A 12,321-nucleotide genomic window follows, 5' to 3' on the forward strand; every position below is an offset into this window, starting at 1 on the left:
TCAGAGAGAGACAGATGGAGAGAGAGGGAGAGAAGAAAGCAACCCTATGAGGAAGTCATGCCACAATCTCTTCTGTCACGCGTCCCTTCTTTGCACTTTGCACATGCACACACACATGCCTGGCATATTTCTCAAGCTGCTGGGTTCAGGACTCAAACTGTGTGGTCAGCCATGTGGGATCTGGCTGCCTTAACTATCAAGTCAGGGAGCCATCCTACTAATATACTTTAAAAAGTAAAAAATATTCAAGTGTAAAATAAGAAATTTTTAAAAAACTAACTGCAAAAAATTTCTTTAAAAACTGAATGAAAACTTACAATAGTCAATAATAAGCTACTCACACTTTTAATACTGTACATAGAACAATTGCTTTTCCCTAAAGCAAAAATGGAAAAGATTCAACTAAGAGTTACTCTCCAAGAATGCCTTCTAACCTGTGTGGTTTGCTACGTGGTAATCTTGCTTCTGATTACATGCCTATTTATTCACCCAACTCAGAAGAGACTGGAAAAAAGAGGGTTTATTTCTGCTTTTCCTCCATAGCCCAGATTATCTGAAGCAATTTTTCTGGCCACCTCCGCTGCATACTCACCTCCACTGAGTATCTGCAGCCATGGAGATTAGGTGAGATGGAGTCTCCTTCTCCCAACTTCCTGTCATGTTCCAGTAACATGACCAGGTAAGTCAGCCCAAATCCATCCTTTACCAATGCCTGGTTCTGCAGAGATGCCCGTACCTGGGCCTCAGCCAATCTATGTAGGAACCATCTGATTTAGTTCAATCAGTGTGAAGCTCAGTTTGTTTCACGGCGGAGAAGGAGAAACTCCTCTGAAAGGTGTGGTATGAGGGTGTGAGATTTGGAATTGCAGAAGCCCTTTTGCAACCATGAGGGAAGCCAGCTGAGAATGAAGCCAACATACAGGGCACAGTCAAGATAATTTTAGAAAAATAGAATTCCAACCTGGGCCAAACTTTATTAAAAGCTCACTCTTGGGGCCAGGAGGTGGCGTGGTGGTTAAAGGCACTAGATTCTCACATGGCTGACTGTGGTTCAAGCCCTGGACCTGGCAGCTTGCTTTCTCACTTTTTCTCTCTCTCTCTCTCTCACTCTGTCCCTTTCTGGTCAAATTGAAAGAAACAAATGAATAAATAAATAAATAAAATAATTCTTCAAAAAAAGAGAAAAAGCTCACTCTTTGGATTTTTCACATCTATGCACCAATAAATTCCCATTATTTTGAAAATCATTTTAAGTTGGTGTTTTTGCTATTTGCATCTGAAGGCATCTTAGTTGGTGCTGATTGTGGAGCCAGGCAACAGATCTGCAGAAAAAGGTAAAATCCAGGACTGGCTGTTTAGTCAAATGGTAACACGGTTGGTAATAGCTTGGCTTTTATTAATGCAGTCGGTTAACAGTTTCCGATTGTCTTTTATGTCTACCCCACATTCTATTATCTTCCCCATGTTTGATGTGGTCCCTGTACCTTTGGGGCCCTCTCTTTTTGTTCATCCTTGGTGATCTGGCTGGGCATCTTTTTGTGGTTTTATAATTTGCCTTTCAGAACTTCACGGAGTTCTGCTGCACCAATTTGGCACCCTGTTCGCTGTCCTGCGTTTCCCATACAGTTTGTTCACCTGCCAAAATTGTTTGTTTAAAGAGTATCCAGCTCTTTCTTCTGGATGCCTTTCTTCCCATCAGGCCATCAGGTATTTTTCCTTTTTTCTTTCTTTCTTTTTTTTTTTTGCCAGTGCCCTAAACTTGTTGAGATTTGCTTTCCCAGAATGGATTATTTTTTCCTCATCAGCTTCTTTTCTTTTCCTTAGGAAAAAAATATATACTATGTTTTTGTAAAAAAAAATCACTTTCACAGAAGATTCAATTGTCTTTTCATCCTTTATTAATTCTGCTATTACTGAACATGGAGTTAGAAAGGACTTTTGTCTTCTGGCGCATTTGCAAACAAGGCATTATCTTCAGTGTACTTTAGGATCTATTTTATAGTTTGTGGTTGATCCATTTTTTTCCAGAAAACACCAGGGTAGTTTGAAACCTGTCTGATCACCCCACATCAGTGTAGTTGGGTGCATGTCTTTATGTTAATTCTGTGTGGGATAAACTAAAACAAAGTGGAAATAAATATGTATTTATATCGTTTAAAGTCACTATAATAACAAGTTTGGAAGATAGAAATTATCAGCATAACCCTAGAAGTCAAAATAATTACTTTCATTTTTTGCAAAAACCTCCCCCCACTCCGCTTGCATCCACCCCCACCCCAAACACACACACACACACACACACACACACACACTCACAGACTAATGTATTTCCAAGTGTTCTTGGGAAGAAAACGCAGAAGTTTAAGAGGTGACTGCAAAGTTCTTCTGAGGGGAGAAAAACACATTCTTAGTAAAAGCAGCAGAAGGCCTATTTTGGTTGTGGAAAGAGAGTCCCTAGATTTGTCCTGGTGCCCTGCCCCAAGCACCCACTACCACTTTGCCATATGACATTGGAGCTCCTCCTGTCAAGTGGAGACCTCATGACTTGCTTTGCTGATAGAGTGCAGCAGCAGAGATGGCGTACCGGTGGTTCTTAGGCTTCAAGAATCCTCGCATGCTTTTGCTTCTGGCTTTCTCTTGGAATTGAGCTTGCCTCCCACAAGCCCACACTGTCCACTGGAGGATGAGGGATTGCATGGAGCAGATTCCAGCAGCCTAGTTGACTTAGCTGAAGCCCCAGACTCGTGAGAACCCAAACAACGAAGCAAAGTCAAGCTGTAGGTGACAACAGATACATCCAGGCTCTTCGCAGCATCCAGTCCAAACAGCTGACCAGCAGAATCACCAGCTAAACAAATGGCTGTTAGCAGAAGTTTGTGCTGGGAATGGGGAGAAGCTGTGGGAAAGGAAGATGGTGGTGAGGAAGAGGGTGGTGAGGGAGATGGAAGAGCAGTCGTGTGGCCAAGGAGGGGTGGTTGATTGTGAGAATAGCTGGGAAACAGAACCGAGGTGTGGGGTTACAGAGTAAAGCTTCTTCAGACCTGTCCTCAGCCCCGGATAAAGGTTCCTTCCTATATTTGCCTTAGAAGAGTGGCATTTCCAGAAATCTGAGAAACATGGCTGTGTTCCATGTCTGAGATCACAGGGGGCTGAAGGGAGAAGGGAAGAGGTGACAGCAGAGAGAGATGAAAACCTCGAGGATCAGACAATGATCAGGATCATGAGATAATGTGGAAAAGTCTGTCTCGCTCAGGAATTCCTGGAAATACGGAAAGACTGCTGAGTTTTCCACTCTTGTGGGTTCAAGCCAATTTGCCAAAGTCTTTGCGGATAAGGTCACCCCACAGTACCAAGGACTTTCTGTTACTAGGAGCTGATGTCAGGTTCCCAGAGTTCGTATCCACCAAATACACAGCACTTGGCATGTTCGTTTGTTTCCCTGAGTAAGGTGGTTACTGCAGAAAACGTGGGGGCTCCCAGGCTAAGCAAAAGCATTTTCTGAGCTAATTTCCCTTTTAATTACTCTGGAGTGAAAGGAGAAGTCATCTACAACAAGCAGTGAAGGAAGCCAGGCAACCCCAAAGCAAGGACGAAGTGAAAACAAAATCCTGAACTTAGTTGAGGAGAAGGGACAAGATGGGAAGAGGGACCTGGCAAATTTGCTACAGAGAAACAGTTTAGTTTGGCTGAATGTCGTGGGTAACATTTGGAACTACCATACGATCTACTTTCCTCCCTAGTATTTCCAGAGTCGGTTTTTTGTTTGTTAGTTTGGTTCGCTGGTCGTTTTTGAAACCCTGTAGTCTTCCTCCTGTTTAGGCCAAGAAGCTGAAGATAATTTTTTGCAGGGAAGGGAGATGGAATGCCACCCAGAACAAAGAAATCCTTGCTCAGCTTTGAGTTTCAAATAGTATTTTCAAAAAAAGGGTCTGCAAATAAATCATAGTCCCCTACATTAGACTTTCAAGCAGGAGTAGAAGGTTTTCTCAGACCTCTTAAGAGTTCTTAAATGATGAATCAAAGTTTCTTGCCTTGGCCTCAGGGAAGGACGAAGTAGAATACAATTCAGAAAAGTTCCTGCCACACAGAGGAGAGTAAAAGCCATCTGTCTGGGAGGAGAAACAAGAAGAAAAGTAAAAAAGGCTGCCTGGGCCTACTTCGGAGAAAATAAAAAAATATCAGAGGCACCCTGGAGGTGTTTCAGCCTCTCAGAGAAGGTTCAGTTTCTACAGAGCTCTGTGTCCAGCCTGGCTGAGGGGGTTTCATAGCTGGCAAGCACAGAGCATCCTCATAGGTTCCCATACATATTTTTTCTTTTTAATTTGCGAAAGGGCATGTGAGCTTGCCAGGGAGAGACAGAGAGCTCCTCCTTTCAGGATTTTGGGCAAACATGCATGCTTGGCATATTTCTCAAGACGTTGGGTCTGAAATTTGCGCTGTTCAGCCAGCCATGAGAGATCCAGCCACCTTAACTACCAGGCCAGGAGCTTCCTCCCTCCACACACATTTTTGTGGTGCAAGAAAAGCAACCAGGAGCTCCCAGCCTTCTCCGAGGGCTAAGAAGACCTCGATGCCAGTAGGGGCTGGGCATTTTAGAGAGAGGCAGAAAGGAGGGGCTTCCTGACCAGGACCCACCAGAGGTGCCAGGCCTCAGTACAGAACCAGCAGCTTCGCCAGACTCTAGCTACACGTTAGCCACCACCACAGAATGCTCTGTGACCAGGAGAGGCAGAACTTCCTGCTGTGTGACTAGGAGAGGGCAAGCTGGTGACATGGCTTGCAGGGAGGTTCTGTCTCTACCACTGGACTCTGCCTGCCCACAGGGGCCAATAAGGTAAGGAGGTAAGGAGGGAGAAGACACTTAAAGGAGGAAACACTCTGAAACATGTAGCAAAAAAGGAGCTTTTCCAAATCAAAATAGTGTCTACACTTTTCATTGGAAATGTCAAGTGTTTCCCCAATCAGTAGAAAGACATAGATATTAAAAAAAGGAAATTATGTAAATATTTTCACAACTGAATCAACATATGTAGTGTTTTGTTTTTGATTAGAGAGCCTATAGACTATATTTGAAGTAAACTAGTGGGAGGTAAGACTGGGAAGGCAAGTTGAAATGAGAATGAACTGAACTGAGGAAACTGGAAATCAAAAACATCCAGTCACGTCTGCTGATCTCCGAATGGATGGGCCAGGACTACATCTGATCAACTTGGAATCAATGGAAGGTTTCCTCATGTTCACGAGGAATTCCTCATTCCTTCTCTGAAACACCAGTTCTCCCCCTAGAGCACATACATAAGAAATCTCCTTCCTGGAGAAATGATTAACAACAATAACATCTAACAGAAAACCTTGGGCTAGCTAAATGGTGGGGTAGTTAAGGTGGCTGGTTTCCACATGGCCGACTATAGAGTTCAAGTCCTGGACCTGGAGGCTTGAAAACACAACAGATGTCTGTGTGTGCATGCCCCAAATCCTGAGAGGAGTGTGGAGAAGAAGGGATTGTGGCACGGCCATTCCTCCTGGGAGGTGCTGACTTTTTCTCTCTCTCTGGTGAATACATGCACCCTAAGCAAGTATAAAACAAAACCAAACAAAACAACTCAGCCTTCTACAGCCACAGTATAGGGCAAGCTAATTTGGGTCCCACAGGGCACAAGCAGGGTGTGCACAGAACTCCAAGCTGACCGCCTGCCCAGCTGGGCGAGAGCACATCTGTCTCACATTCACGACACTCTAGGCAGAGAAGAAAGACTCTCCTTTCCTTTACACCTTCAAGTTTGTTGTTTTAGCTCATAATTAGGTCAGTTTAAGAGAATAATCCAAATAAATTGACCTCAGAGATTAAAATGTGTTAGCTTGTCTTCTGTTTTAAATCAGTGTCAGCAGCTGTTTATTGCTTCAAACAGGACAAAATAATTCAAATGATCCCTTAATGTCTTACACCTTGCAACTGAAGATTAGGAACAACCATCAAAGCATTAAAAAAAAAAAAAAAAGCAACACATCTCCTTCAAAGCAAGCCCAGGTCTAACCACGAGACCCTCCCCACGTGTGCAACGTTTGAGCAAGGCGAGGTTTGACTGGGGCTATAGTTTCTTTGCAAATGGAGAGATGCAAACTGGAAGGAGACTGGGCAGAAGCAGACAGCGGCATTTGGAAACAGTCAGAGAATGGTCTCACCATCTTTATGGGCCTGTGTGTAGGTTTGGAGTATATCCACAAGGCAAAATGAGCAAATTCTCATGGCAGCATCCACCAAAGAAATGCTTCTTGCAGCTCCAGCACAAATGTTTCAGAGGCCTTCAGCCTCTTTTTCTCTCTAAAAGTGCCAAATTGTACACAGGAGTTGCAAAAAGCTTGCATCTGCCCTTTAGCACAAAGTAAACATCATGCAGTAAAACTTGGTTACAGTCATTTTAAGGCCATCCTGGTACTCTTACTTAGCAGCATAGTTCCTAGACTTTATTATTGCTCCAAAAGCAGACTATCCCTTCTTCGGTGCCTCATTTGCACTCACTGAATCACACCGTGGGAGAACTTGGCTCATCCAGAACTGAAAATATACTGAACTGACTGAAGTAACTTGAGGCGTGTCTCAGTCTGTTTAGGCTGCTGTAACAAAATATCGCACACTGGGTAATTTTTAAACAGCAGAAATTTATCGCTCACAGTTCTGGAGGTTAGGATGTCCAAGGGACCAGCAGATTTGATGTCTGGTAAGGGCTAATTCCTCATGGGTTGCACCTTCTATGTACTCACATAGTGGAAGGACAAAGGGGCTAACAGGATCCCTCAGGCCTCTTTGATAAGGGCTTAGATCCTAATCACCACCCAAAAGCTTTACCTCTTACTACCATCACCTTCGGGACGAGGTATGAATTTTGGAGGGATACTGTGGGAGGTTGAGCACCAGTGAATATCGCTGGTTTCTCAGAGAGCAAACAATTACACAATGCCAAAGGCCATAATTGGCTCCCCTTCAAAACCTCATCTTCAAAACCATACTCTGGTTGGCCACTTCTCATAGCAAATCGGTGAGCTTAGAATCCCTCAGATTTGCATATCTGGCACCTCATGATTGGTCCACAAAAGCAACCAATCATAACCCACCTTTTACAATCCTTCATTAGCATATAGGACAACCAATCACTGCCCACCAACATGTATATAACCACGATCCCTGGCCCACAATCGCCAGATGACCCTGAAGACCCGTGACACTGCGTTGTCTCCGGACTACCCGGAAGACCCTGAAGAGTTGTAACACCGCGTCGTCTCCAGACAACCCTGAAGAGCTGTGACACTGCGTCGTCTCTGTGCTGCCCACAATAAATGGACAACCCTGAAGAGTTGTAATACTGCGTCGTTCGTCCCGTCTCTCACTCCTTCCCTCAGGAAACCTGTTCGACTGTCCCCCAGGTCGGGACAGGACACGAACATTCAGAACAAGCAAGTAGATTCTTTGTTCTATGAGCCAGGGACTGTAAAACTGTTGGGATGCTCTGTGGACAGAGGATCTCACAGAGACTGTGTGAGTGTACTTTCAATTCACATATCCTGCTGGTAAGAATATCCTCAAAACCACTTTTGATAGTATAGATTTGGATAGTTAGGGTTTTAAAATAGCTGTTCTCAGTCCAGCAGTTCTACTTCTGAGTATCTAACTCAAAGAATTTAAAGCAAGGGCTCGAGTAGATTGTTGTATACCTGTGTTTATAGCAGCATTATTTACAGTAGCCAAACGCTGGAAACAAGCCAACGTCCACCAATAGATGAATGGGTAAACAAAATGTGGCCTATCCCCACAATGGGATATTATTCCAGTTTTAAAATAGAAGGCAATTCTGACAAGTTCCCAGTTGGATGAATCTCAAAGACATCAGGCTAAGTGCAATAAGCAAGTACAAAAGGACAAATATTGATTCCACTTATATGAGGTACCTAAAATAGTCAAATCCATAAAGATAAGAGACAGAATAGTGGTAATCGGGGCTGGGGGAGGGGGAAATGGCAAGTTATTATCTAATGAATGCACATGGAGTTTCAGTCTGGGATGAGGTAAAGGTTCTAGAGATACCTGGTTATCAGAAAAGTCATGATGTATTTTTTTCTATGCAAAAAATATGTCATGACATTTCTGACAGCTCAATAATCATAATGGATGCTTGGCAGTGTGAACATACTTGCTACTACTGAATGGTACATTTTAAAATGCTTAAAGTGCTAAATTTTATGCTCTAGCTATTTTACTACAATACAAACCCCTGTACCCAAAATTAAAAAGTCATCATGCCCACAGAAAGAGAAGACAGAGATCTGGCAGAAGGAAAGAAAAGCATTGAGATGAAAAAACTTATGACTTGGCAAAACCCAAATAAATAAAGAAGACACATGTAAATTGAAGCAACTGCGGGGATAAAAGGAACTCATTAACCTAACCAAATAGATAGACTAACACTTGTCCAACATGGTACCCACTCACCGCAATGACTACAGAGTACTCGAAATATGGATAGTTTGAACTGAACTGTACTGTAAGTTTAAAGTATACACCAATTTCCAAGACTTCGTGCAAAAAGAAAATATAAGATATAATTACGTGTCACTTAACACAGGGATATGTCAGAAGAAAGGATTGCTGGATGATTCATTGTTGTGTGAACATCACAGAGTGTACTTACACACACCTGGATAATATAGCCTACTACACACCTAGGCTATATGGAATAGGAATAGCCCATTGCTCCATTATCATTATTGTGGTCCATTGTTGACTGAAACATTGTTATGGAGTACATGACTATATATCATTAATAATTTTTGTATTGATTAAATGTCTACATGATAACAGCTTAGAGGCATTGAGTTAAAATAAATGTATTAATCTCATCTGTTTCCTTTTTACTATTTTTACGTGATGACTAGAAAAGTTTTCATCACATAGTAGCTAGTATTGCATCTGTTGGACAGCACTGCTCTGGAGGTATCCCACAGTGCTTCACGGTATTATAGCATGGTTGGGTAAAGTTCATTTCATGGTGTGGACTCATTCCCTCTCTTTTTAACACTTATTTTATGTTATATACCAATAATCAGCACGATTTCTTTCACTGGGTGGATATCTTGGACAATCTATTCAAGGAAGATCGTTTAGTCCAACTTGATGAAGCCTATGTCCTTTGCGTACTGACAGAAACATTGATGGCACATGTTGAGGCCGTATTTCTGGATCAGACCATGCCTGTTCGTGCACACACGTCAAGAGCGAGAGCCCTGGCAGAATTTTCATAGGTGGCTCCAGTAGAGCTGCTGATGACCCATCCTGCTTTCAGTGAGGCAACGAAGCCAAAGGAAAGCGCTAACGTGCATGCGCTCTTCAAACTTTGGGGGCCGTAGTCACGTTCTCTTAAGAGACCATGGGGCTGGCACATGGCGTGGTGGTTAAGGGTACTGGACAGCCAACTGCGGTTTAAGTCCTGGACCTGGGGGCTTTCTTTTACACTTTCTCTTTCTTTCTCTGTCTTCTCTGGTCAAATTAAAATAAGTTAATAAATAAAGTTAATAGTTCTTTTGGAAAAAAAAATAAGAGATCAAGATTGTGGTTACTTTTAAGACTTTGTCAGTTATCAACTCTTTTTTCTTCATATTTACTCCTTCCTATTCTTATTTTCTAGTCTTGACCCTCTACAACATTATAGGAGACCCAATACAACAAAATGGTGATGGTCTCAAGCTGGGCATGGTGACCTGAAGTCCTGGATACTTGGAAGGCAGAGACAGAAGGATTATGAGTTTGAGGCCTGGCCTTGTCAACAAAGAAAAATCTTGTGTCTAAACAACAGCAACAACAACAAAAGTTTATCATTCTGTTTCCTCTCCTACAATCTATTCAGTGTTCCCTTACTTGATTTTGGAAATCCTTGTATAGAACCCCCCTACCCCCGCCCATGTTCTAAACTCAATGAGTCTAGGGAATTTGAAGATTCTGGAATTCCCAGAGATTCTAATTTAGCAGGTTTGAATGGACCTCAGCTTTCATGTTTCAGCAAGTACCCAGACTTAATGTTGTAGATCTGAAGAATTCTGGTCTGTAGGATTAAGCTTAGATTCCTTAATTTTCCAAACTCTTATGTTCCTTATCTGGTCTTAATATAATCTGTTTTAGGGAGGATGGTAATATCTATATTTAGACAATCTCTGGAAGAAAATACGTCTCTGTCTGGAGCAGTTCTTCTATTTGTCTAGTTGAGAGCAATTAAGCTTAGATTCCTTAATTTTCCAAACTTTTATTATGTTCCTTATCTGGTCTTAATATAATCTGTTTTAGGGAGGATGGTAATATCTATATTTAGACAATCTCTGGAAGAAAATACGTCTCTGTCTGGAGCAGTTCTTCTATTTGTCTAGTTGAGAGCAGAGTTAGCCTAGAAGATGTCTCCAGTTTTGTTAGTCTAAGACCTTAAACTTACTGAGGTAAGAGATAGGCTTGAGACATATAGTTAAGGTATAAGGCCCCCAAACAGAGACACAATAAGCTTTACCCAAGATGGAGTCGCAATGGCTAAGTTTTAACAAAGAGCTGGCTCCATTAGGGCTCAGAACAGCTATAGCTAAGGCAACAGTTCCTATTTGCTAACTATATTCTAACAGATGGATATAGTCTGCTGACCCCACAAAGAATGGGGTAATAAATCATCCAGACTATCATGTAGCTATTTTCTAAAGCCCACTTCCTTATCATATAGCCATCTCATTGCTCGAACTGCTAGATAAAAGCCCCTCACTTCAGCTCCTCTTTGGCAATCCATTCATAACCTCTTCCTGCTTGGGAGTTCTTCCCTTCCTATCTTAATAAACTTTGCTTTGCTATCTCCTTTCTGTGACTATGTCTCTAGTTCTTCGTGAGTGTGGGCCAAGAACCTGGATATCTCATGTTTCTGAATCTAGCAGTGTTTTTTGGGCCTGATCACCCCAATATCCTACTTCATTACTATATCCTTAGAGGACTTTTTCAACCTTCTGCCTGAATTCAGGGCAGTCAGCTTGTTCAATGCTGCTGTGTAGTGCTGAGATCATAAAATGAATCTGTATTGACCAAGATAGTTTTGAAGGGTCTTTTTTCTCAAAGTATTTTCTTTGTTTTTTTTAAGGATGCTAATGTTGGGATGTAATCAAATACACTCTGATTCTTTTTTTTTTTAATTTTTTTTTCTTTCTTTGGAGAGGTTTTTGCTATAGGGTGTGTGCGCTCACCAGAAAGACAGAGAGAGACAGAGAGATAGGAAGCGAGAAATCACCCCTCAGGAGGGATGGCCATCCCGGCATGTACACTCTGATTCTAAGAGAGAAAGATAATGATATTGCAGACTGGTGAACTAAAGGCAAGACCTAGTTTTTAGGTCATTCTTGTGTTTTTCTTTGCATGCTGGCTGTTATAGACTGAATTGTTTCCTCCAAAAGCCAAATGTTGAAGTCTTAAGTCCCAATATGACCATATTTAGTGATAGATCCTTAAGAAGGTAATTAAGATTCAATGAGGTGGGGCAAGCAGGTGTCATGTTGGTTAAGGTGCTGGACTCCCACATGGCTGACAAGTGGTTTGAGTCCCAGATCTGATGGCTTGCTTTCTCACTTTCCCTTTCTCTCTCTCTGTATCTCTGTCTTGTCATATTGAAAATAATGATGATTAATAAAATAAAATAATTAAAAAAAAGATTCAATGAGGTCATAAGGGTGGGGCCCTAATCCTATAGGAATAGTGTCACAAACAAGAGACACCAAAGTAAAGTAAATACAAAATAAAGGCTAGGTGAGGACATGGTGAAGAGGTGCTAACTGAGGACCAGCAGTTAGCGTAATGGCTATGTCACTGGACTCCCATGTAGTCGACTGCAGTTCAAGCCCCAGACCCAGTGGCTTAAATTCACGCCGGGCGCATGTGCATGCATCCCCAAGATCCTGAGAGGAGAATGGAAGAGAAGGGATTGTGACGTGGCCATGCCCCCAGGGGGTGATTTCTCGCTTTCTATCTGTCTCTCTCTGTCTTTCTGGCAAGTGCACGCGTCCTATAGCAAAATAAATAAATAAATAAATAAATAAATAATAAATAAATAAATATAAAAGGTGCTAACTGCAAGCCAGGAGACAGCCTTCACTAGAAACTGATCTGCTATACATTTGTTGGGAGGTCTGACTATAGAAAATGAGAATTTCTCTTGAATTTGTATTTTCCAGTGTCCACTCCTTTTTCCCTCTCAGACTTGGAAGCTAATGATAAATTAGAAATTATATCAGTAATTTTTAAGTTGTTATACTTAA

The 12,321-nt window shown here is 42.0% G+C and overlaps 1 pseudogene; it reads right to left on the bottom strand.

The window, feature by feature from the left end:
* Window positions 1–9,153: 9,153 nt before the first annotated feature.
* LOC106733903 (40S ribosomal protein S29 pseudogene) lies at window positions 9,154–9,324 on the bottom strand (annotated as a pseudogene).
* Window positions 9,325–12,321: the final 2,997 nt, after the last annotated feature.

This window comes from Tupaia chinensis, unplaced genomic scaffold (genome assembly GCF_000334495.1).
Source record: "Tupaia chinensis unplaced genomic scaffold, TupChi_1.0 Scaffold000001_1, whole genome shotgun sequence".
Classification (NCBI taxonomy): Eukaryota; Metazoa; Chordata; class Mammalia; order Scandentia; family Tupaiidae; genus Tupaia; species Tupaia belangeri.